The sequence below is a fragment of the Cupressus sempervirens genome, chromosome 4 (genome assembly GCF_028749045.1).
Source record: "Cupressus sempervirens isolate cs-2001-9-10 chromosome 4, ASM2874904v1, whole genome shotgun sequence".
Lineage (NCBI taxonomy): Eukaryota > Viridiplantae > Streptophyta > Pinopsida > Cupressales > Cupressaceae > Cupressus > Cupressus sempervirens.
Genome location: NC_143121.1, coordinates 285,305,912 through 285,316,414, shown reverse-complemented (window position 1 = coordinate 285,316,414; position 10,503 = coordinate 285,305,912).

Below are 10,503 nucleotides of genomic sequence, written 5' to 3'. Positions count from 1 at the left end.
TGCCAATATAAAAATTTTTGCATAAACCAACATCTGGTTTCTTCATACTAGGGATACCTCTTACTTTTCTAAATTTTCTTATCTTGAACATATTATAAAAGTTTACATGACATAATCTTCTATTCCATAACCAACTTTCTTCCATTTGAGCAATAAGACATGAGCAATCACCAAGAGCAAGATAAAATAGGTTACCTCTTGTTTGTTTGCTCGATCCAATCAGATTCCCTTTGTTATCTAGCAGTTTTTCCTTGCCATGCATGAATTCTACCTTGAATCCAATGTTGATTAGTTGTGCCACACTCAGTAGATTATGTTTTAGTCCTTTAACCCAATAGGCATTGTTACATACAAGTTCTTTGGTTAATGAGATTTAGCCTTTCCCTTTTATGCAACAAGGTTCATTGTTTCCAAACCTTACACAACCTCCATCATGGTGTTCAAAGTGTTCAAATTTTGTTTTTTCTCTTGTCATATGATGTGAACATCCATTATCTATGATCCATGTGTCATTTTTACTAACATGAGAGATAAGTGTCATCTTATCTTCTTCTTCATTAGACTCATGTTTTACACCAATGTACAATATTTCATCTTCACTGTTATCAAAATCTTTAGCAATAAAACAAGTCTTCTTACCTTTGTCTTTGAAGGATTTGTGACTTTTGGATTCCTTCTTGTCTTTGTACTTGTGGCTTTTCTTCCCATCCTTTCTTTCTCTATTTGGACACTTGGCAGAAATATGATCAATTTCTTCTCATGAAGAATAGATTAAAGGAACTTTACCTTTGTACTTTCCTCTACCTCTAGAATATTTCTTTGCAAGTAAAGCTTCAACAACTTCATGATCACTATGAGAACTTTCCTCTCTTTCCTCTTCTTATATTTTTAAAATAAATGCTTTGACCTGGAGCTATGAACAAATGAGACCACAAATGGGGGACCTCATCCCCATTAGATTTGAACCTTGATGGCAAGGATAACAACTCAACAACTTAACCATCACAACATGCCACTATTGGCTACTCTCTTTTCTCTTCACTTTCTAACTGATTTTCCTTTGTTTTCTTGCCTTTTTCTTTGAGTGAAAGTTTAGCTTCAAATGTAGACTCAACATTTTTGGAATCTGGAACATAATTGTCAAAGTTATCTAGCTCAAAAGCTATCAATCTTCCTACTAGGGTATCTAATCCTAGCTTGCTATTTGAATCATATCTCTTTTCTTGAATAGTAGATACTCTAATTGGATAGATAGGAATAAATATTTTGATAACTTTACTTACAATAGTTTCTTCCTTGATTTCTCCTCCAGAAGCTCTGATTGCACTAACACTAGCTTTGATTCTTTCCACATATTTGGCAACATTTTTATCTTCACTCATTCTCATCTGATCAAACTATCCTCTAAGGCTTTCTTCTTTGGCTCTCTTTACATTGCCATCACCACCATAGATATCCTTTAGCTTGTTCCATATATCAAAAGAAGTTTTACAGTCTTTGATCTCATCAAATTCATCATAGGTAAGAGCAGATGCAATATCAATCATCATGATGTCATGGTTCTTTTTCTCAGCAAGATCTCCAACAGATAATGTGCCAGTAGGATTTTTGTATTCTTCATCAAGGTATTTGTAGCCTAAATCACTAATGGTGGCCAGATGAAGCCTCATGAGTCATTTCCATGCTGAAAAGTGGTCTTTATTTAGCTTTGAAATCTCTCTCTTGTAAGACATCTTGATCTTTTGCTTAGGTCATTGAAACCTTTTCTGCAAGCACCAAAAGCTTTGATACCAATTGTTGGAAATACAGAAGGAGTAACTAAGAGGGGGGGTGAATCAATTACTACTAAAATAAATTACAGATCCCTTAGATGTCAACAATAAAATTTAGACTCAGAAAATTGGTTGTTGTTGATGCTTGGTAAACAAACAAAAATTGTTGGAACTTAGTAAATGCAGAGTGAATTACTTTTAGAAGATCTTAAATTATTATTTGTAATTAACTTACAAGCATGAGATAAATAACATGAACGCATGAGACACCAAGATTTAACATGGAAACCCAATTTGGGAAAAATTACTAATGTAACTAGTTACTATTTTTCACTCTTCTAAAGTGAGCCCTATTAGGAGCCAACCCTGTTAAAGGTTACAAAACACACTGTTAGGTGTGATCCTATTAGAGGATTTAATTACCCTACTAGGAGTGGCCTTGCTAGAGGTCTTAAAACAATTAAATGGAATTGTCACCTTGTTAGAGGATTTACAACTGGCTGTTAAACCAACTCAGTTAAGAGATGTTAGATTGCCGCTACAATGGTTAGAGAGTAACAATGAAATGACTTGATTGTGATGCAACTAAATTGTTGAATCTAGATCCCTTTTCTACTTAAACTTTTTCCTTCCTGATTGAATATTACTTTTTTTCTCCACAAGGATACCTATTTATCCTTCAAGTTTGCTCCCTCTCTTTTCTTTTCAATTAAATCAAGACACTTGCACACACACTAGAAATCTTAACTTTGTTAGAATCTGAAAAGATTAATAACCCAGAAAACTAGTGCAAAGAGTAAATATCTAAGCTATGAATGCAAATGATACAAAATCAAAATAGCATCATAGAGTTAGTCTCCAAGAGAGTAATGCAAATGCTGGAAGCAAAATAGCATTAAGAGGATGCAAAAACAAGAGATGCAAATACAAGCCAAGTAGCATGCTTATATAGGCTAGGAAGAGGAAGGAGGTGGCAACACCAACCAATGAGGAGCAACCATCTATTGGACTAAAGATAGCAAAGTATCTTCCCAAGATAGCTAATGAATGCTCACATGTAGGAAGGTGACACCTCACAACCATTCACCTAATAAGACATGCTTTATTAACCTAAGCAAGATTATTAAAAGTGTAGGAAAAATCTATCAAAATAGGAAAAATAAAAAAACTACACTAACACCCCCCCATAAGCGAAGCTTAGGTGGATGTAGAAATGGGTCTCGGCAAGTCAAGCCTGATGAGGTACCCATGTACATAAAATTCCCCCAAAAGAGAGAGAAAAGAGACTCCCCAAAGAAAATTAGGACTCCAAGTGAGAGGAAGAGGCCTCCCCAAAAGATGAAGCATCCCGCACCTCCAGCAAAGCTTGCAAATTTTTTTCGGTTGATCCACCTACATCGAACAAGTTTTCTTCTCTTAGGAAAAGGGACAAGATCCCAAGTGTGGTTCCTCATCAAGGAACTATACTCTTCCTGCATAGTTGTATCCCACTCAGAAATACCAGAAGCCTCATGAAAGGACTGTGGATTTGAGGTAGTAGAAATGAAGATATGTAGAGCATCTTGGAATTGTAAACGAGTCTGCTTGGTGTCTGATGGATCCCCAACCCAATCACCTGCAAACTGCAAGGTCTGTCTAGCCCAAAGTGGACCAAAAGATGGAGAATCTAGAGGAGAATCATCAACCTGTGAATGATGACTAGGAGAGGAAGGAGGTGAGTCCTCTGAATCACTCTCTGCATCAAAAGTGGAGGTAGAAGATTGCTCAAGTGAATCTGACCCATCAGAAGATCTATCATGTATTCCAAGTGACTCCAATGTCAAAGTAGAAGGCAACCCTGTGACCATGCTCTGCTGGTTAAGCTAATGCAAGTAGTGAAAGTTAAGATGGCCAAACTGCTCATGCCATAATCTGCTCACATCATTAAAGTGAGTGAGCAAAATAGTCAAAGGAGGTGTAGACACTAAAAAATTGTCCTGAATGACTATATTAATTTAATTAATACTAGTCACATTCCTCTACTTATTTAATTAATTATTTTAATTAAATAGGTTCATTTTTGCCTAAGTATTTAAATTTAATTTAAATACTCCTAGCTCTAATGTGTTAATTTAAAATAACACATGATTCTCCACATATTCTTTTTTTTAAATAAATTTTATTTATTTAAAATCCTCCATATTCCCATTAATTCTTCTAGACCTTGATTAAATTAAATTTCATTTAATTTAATCTTTATTCAAACTGCCTAGAAGTATGTGCATTCATATGAGTTGTCATCACATCTTTTAAGCACATGTTGTCTACACCATAGGAATCTTCTACACACACATGCCATCTCATCAGTCTTATCCATCTATTTAGAATGTGAGATAAGGTGCTTAGTTGTTAATTCTTATCCTTATCTCCTGTGCTTAGTTATTAACCCTTATCCTTATCTCTTAGTGGTTTCTAAGCACATTCTAGATGCTTCCTTCATCCACTTTAAATAGACATCTTGTCTCAAGCTTTCCTCACGAAGAGAACCCCGGCTGGGTTAGTAGTCATTAGGTACCATTAGAATTTCTTATCATTGCATCATCATTCTAGTCTAGGTACATATTACATTTGCATTCACACATCCAAGAGATTCAACCATTTTTGTGTTCCTAAGAGCATACCGAACATACTCTCCATTGTTATGTTCATAGTTTGAGGTTTGCATAATCTTGGTTACAATTTTATGCAATACATTTTGGCACGCTCGATGGAACCCACTTCGCAGGTTCAAATTTGTTCAAGCTAAGGTTGGAGGCTTGCGGTTGGAGAATAACTTGCGTAAGGAGCATCTAATCAAGCCACGAGGTTCGTCACCATCTTTGGAGCGCATGAGGTGAGTACCCTATATTTTGTTCTTCTTTGTTGAAAAAAAAAAAAAAAAAGTATAGGGGCTTGGGGTACGTTTTCTTCATTTTTCTGTATGCCATTTAGGTTATTAAAAAAAAAAAAAAGTTATTTTCTTTTATTTTGTGCATATAATAGGGGGGTTATTTTCTTTTTGTTAGTGTATATTAATGGGGAGGGGAGAAGAAAACATTTTTTAAAAAAATAAAAAAATATAAAGAGGTTGTGTTTATTAAAAATATAAATATAAAAAAAATTAAAAAATAAAAAATAAAAAATATATAAAAAAAAAATTTCATTGGCCCGCGCCGCCGCTTCTCTAGCGGCTCCCCTACTTCCGTCGCCGCCGCCTCTCCAGCAGCTCCCTTTCCTTCCCGGCGTCGTCACCTCCGCCAGCAGCTTCTTCCCAACGCCGCCACCTCCGCCAGTGGCTCCACCCGCACCCTACACTCCCCCGCTGCAATCTCCATCACACGGCTTGCATTCGACAGCTTTTTCCTCAGTTGCATTTCCGTGTCCCAACAAAAAAAAAAACTCGCATCTGATCCTCTATTAACCCAAAAATGCCGCCATTACCGCCGGAGATTCCCATAAAGCCCGCACCCAAAAAAAAAAAAAAAAGCACTTCGCTGGGTCGAATTCCAACACATGATATTCCCATTTCCCCCGCTGGAAATCGCGCAAACTGTGCTCACATTCCGTCGACATCAAGCTCCCCTGAGCATCTACTCTGTGAGAATACATTTTAATCAAAATAAATTCTCCAGTGCGTAGAACAATGGCTTCTGAATCCCACTTGGAACATGGCTTACTGTTATTAAAGCAAACTATATCAAGAGCATACTTGTGGAGGCCAATTTCAGGGAGATTGGAGGGCTTTGTGAGCTGTTTGCATTTCTTCAATGGTTGCCAAACCCTTCCTTTGTGGTCGTTCAAGCCGAGGGAAAGGCGTGGAGATTTGAAGGAGGCTGGAAGTCCATTTTGGTGAGTTAGTGCTGCTGCATTTGAGGTATCTAGGGTTCGAATGTTTAACGATTTTAATTTAGTGAAGAAAAAATCAGATCTACAGGTGTGGTAGCTTATTGGGTTTCTAGATTGTCGTTTTCCATTGTTAGCTCATTATTGTTAACTCCTTATGTTGTGGGTATGATGGAAATTGCATTGCGAGGTAGAAATCGCATTGTGAGGTACTTTGATAGTTCGGGTTGTCATTATTTTGATTATAATTTCTATTTCTAATTATGGAGTAGTTCTGAAAAAAAAATTTTAAAAAAAATCAAAATTTAAAAAAAAATTTTAAAAAAAATTTCTTTTTATTTCCTTCAAATAGGCCTTTTATTTAGAATCAAATTTATTTTTTGTGCATAAAGGCATTTAGATCTTTATTTTTATTTTCCTTTTAGCCAAAATATTCAAAAAACTAAAAAAAAAAATTTTGCTTTTCGTGTGCCTAATTTTTGCAACATTGAATGAACATTGTACATTTTAATCACGTGTGTCTTCAATTAGAAAACTTAAAATTTCTTTGGTAACGAATGTGTGTCTTTTAAACCCCAGGTCCACTTACGTATTCTCTCCCCTCACACCTTTGGGTGATCTTGGGTGCACAAGAAATAAGTGGATTTGCTTTTCCTTTTATTAGGAGGCCTGCTTGGGGATTTCATCACCCCTTGGGATGACCTCAACTCCAGCATTCTGGCGGAGTATAAAAATTGAGAGGTGAATCGAAAGACACCACTCTTGGAAGCGTAATATTGTCACTCTTGGCTAAGCCCCAAAGAACTTTATACCTTTGGGAAGTGAAGGAGGAGATTGGGTTACCGTCTCCCCCCGGCTATGTGGCAGTATTTCCTTTCATCTACAGATTCGGGCCTCATGTACCTTGCGTATATCAAGGACGCCCCCTAGTTGAGCCTTGTACAGCCTAGTTTAACCTTATAGGATTGTTGGTGTGTTTGGAGTGTTTGAAACACATTTGCATTGTACATATTTCATTTTTTGCTATTGCATCTTAAACCTTAAAATTCAAAAAAAAAAAAAAATCATAGAAGTTCAAAAATCCAAAAAAAAAAATCAAAAAAACATTAAAAAAACACCTCTTCTTAATCATCATTCCAAATCATTTCACGTCACATACTTCTTCCATCCAAGACATCGTTCCCTCTTACATATCTTACCTTCATAATTCAAAACGTTGCTTGACATCTTCATCCTCTTTATTTATCTAAATCATTTCCTTGTCATTCAATCACATTCCTAATCTTTATCCTAGTCATGATTCATCATCATTCATATTCAATTTCCCTAGTCAAGCTTATCATGCATTCTTAATTCAATTCTTCAAATCAGCATTCTTCTATCCAATACCTTGTCCAATTCAGTCATCCAAGTCATAATCAATCTTTCAAAAACTTCATTCACGTCTTCTTCTATTTCAATCTGACATCACATATTCTACTTCGGACATAGGAGCATCGTCTTATCATTGGACTTTCATTCAAATCAAACATTCACTTTGTTTGCACTATCATAGGGTTCTTATCAAATCAAATCGAACCCTCATCCAAATTCAAACCAAATCAATATCAAATCAATTCAAATTCAATCAAATCAAATCAAAGTCCAATCAGCACAAAGCTCCTAATTCCAGGTTCATATTCCCTCTTCAAATCTTTTCATCACTTTTCATCTTGCATCCATGGATTCAAATCCGCTTCTTTCAATGATTGACAATATTGCACGACAACATGGTCTCGTACCTTCTCCATATCAAATTCCTTCTCAACACTTCAATTCTAATCTATCTCATGTTTATCATTCTCCTACCTTTGACAAGGGAAATCTATCTCCTTATCCTTCATTTGTAAACAATTCTATCCATAGCCAATATAATTCCTCCGTCATAAATGACCTTGCCATAGAAATTGAGGAACTAAAGAACACACTCTTGGACAAAATAAGTCCGCAGGAAAAGGTCATTTTCTTTGCTATGTGTCCTTCATTTTCTAGCTCTCATATCCCTCCATACAATTCCATTCATGGCCCACACAATGCCTCAGACGTAAATACCCTTGCCAAGAAAATGGAGGAAATGAAGAATTATCTCTCATATTTCAAATACATTAGTTCTCATGTCCCATCCAATCCAAATCCTCCATGTAATCCCCCTTACTATGAACCTAATCCAAATCCTTTATCCATATTTCCACCTCCACAAAATCCTAATCCCATAATAACATTATCTTCTAGTCCTCCAACTACATCATCCCCTAATCCTCCAACAAAATCATCTCCTAAGCCTCCAACAATGTCATCCCCACCTCGTCAGGGGTATTTCACATCACTTTTGGCTAGATTGAAAATTCAGCATAATGTGAGCCAATCACCCAAAGCCACACCTCCAGTTCCATCTCAAGACCTTCCTTCAAAGCATGATGTTTCTCCTCTAGATCTGAGCACTTCTCCATCCCATCATTCCACTATACCTCAAGATTCATCCATCCCTCCTTGTCCATCTTCTGATTTCCCTCCTAATCAAGATCAAGACATTACACCTACCACGCACATTACCGATTCCATTCCCTCTCCAGCATTAGCATCCATAGATATTCCCCTTCATGAAAAAGTTTCTTCCACTCCATTCACTAATACTCCTCCATGTCAAGATCAAATTACTCCATCTCATGATTCCATTTCCTCCACACCCACATATGATGATCCACTTACCATGCTATATGATCTTCTTTCACCACATGATTCCATTCCTTCCACGTCCTCATATGATTCTAGTCCATTTCATGATCCACTCCTTGAGCTATATGATATTCTTTCATGTCAAGATCAAAGTACTCCATCTCATAGTTCCACTCCTTCCATTCCATCTCATGAACCTATTCCATCTCACGATCCCTCTCCATCTCATGATCCTATTATTCCTCATGATCCCCTTCATAACCCTACTCTTTCACATGATCCTATCACACCTATCCAATCTCCTCATGAACCCTATACACCTAGACTCGCATCTTGCGTTGAGAATACTAAGTATCCCCTTAAAAAAATAATTCCTCAAGATGTTGGTACACCTTCCACTTTCTCCAATTCCAAAACTCTTCCTTCCACACCTAAAACTTCTCCTCCTTCATCTTCCAAGTCCATTCTAGGTCCTTATAGTCCATCCATTCTAGGTTCTTATAGTCCATCCATTCTAGGTCCTTATGTTCCATTGTCAAACCCTTCTTCCCTTCCTTCCATCTTGGGTCCTTATATACATCCTTCTACCTTATCCACGTTTTCCATTTTATCCCCTCATAGTCCTAGTAAAGATCAACAAAGGCGCACATCCTTGAATTCCTTCCAATGTTCACCTTCTATATGTTCTCCATCTTATTTACCTTCATGCACCCATACCATGGAAAATGGAAGCAAATTGGATGCCAAAGAAAAAGAAAACAAAGTTGAAAATCCACAAAAGCATAAGGATCAACATGTCCCATCTAAGTGACATGTTCAAGAAAAGAAAAATCAGATCCAAAATGCAATCAAAAAGCCACAAAGGCTAAAAATCAAAAGTGCAAAAGTTATGTGGATACCAAAGCTACTTGATGTAGCAATGAATCTCAAAGAAAGATTCCAAATGACATCCAATTCTGCTAATCCAAAGGCCTCCCTCCTTCATAAATTCTCCCAACCTCCATTTTCCAAATCTATTTTGGGTCCTTATACACCCAAATCCGCCATCCCAACTCTATCATCTCCTTCATCCATTTTGGGTCCCTATATCCCAAAATTCCAACTTTCTCCTACACATCCTTCACAATTTACTCCTTTCCACCACCCTTCAAGGTGTGTGCCAATGAAGATCTTTCCACTTCCTTCACAAGTCTTCCAACCTAATATCCATCAACCATGTCTTCCTCCTACCTACTCAACTCCCTTAATCCAAACTTTTTCATAGGTCATTGTCTTCTATTTCCCAATTCACTTTAGCATTCTTTTCCTTATCCTATCAACATCTACGAAATACCAACAAATTCCTTGAAAATAAAAAAATAATAATAAACAAATTAAAGAAGCATAAATATCAAGGGATACATCCATATACCTAGATGCTTGAGTTCTCCCTTCATTTTCCTACTATGTATTCATTGTCTTTCACTTTCACTTACCTATCCATTAACTTCCCTTTTTCCACTTGCACTCTACACTATGGGCAAGTTCCATCCATAAGTACCTTCCATATCATTTCATACATATTCCCATAATTCTTACATGTATTTGATCTTGACATCCTTATCCTATAGTCCTTGTCATGTTCATGTTCATTTGTCCATTATCCATACATTATATACTTCCTACATTCTTCCATATGTTTGATCTTGACATGTTATCCCTATCTTACATTGCATAGTCCTTGTCACGTTCATGTTCATGCATCCATTTTTCCATCCATATGCATACATATTCCCATCCTCTTTTCATGTTCATTCATATATTTTCCATCCATAATCCTATGCACGTCTATCCTTCTTCCATATACCCTTGATCTTGGTTATCCCTTTCATTTCATCCACTTCTTATCACGCATTTCCTTCATATCCTTTATATCATTATCTCTTTTCCATCCTTATCCTTCATATAATTATCCCTCCTCCATATCCTTCGTATCATTATCCCTTTTTCATGCCTTCCTTCATTCCACCTTCATACCCATGCTCATAATCAATACTAGAGGCACAACAACAAAAATGCTCATACATGCTGAAGAGGAGCACATGCCTTTTCTTCCTCCATATGCGAGCTTTCACACCATCCGTCCATTTTCATGCAATCCTTCCCCACCATTATT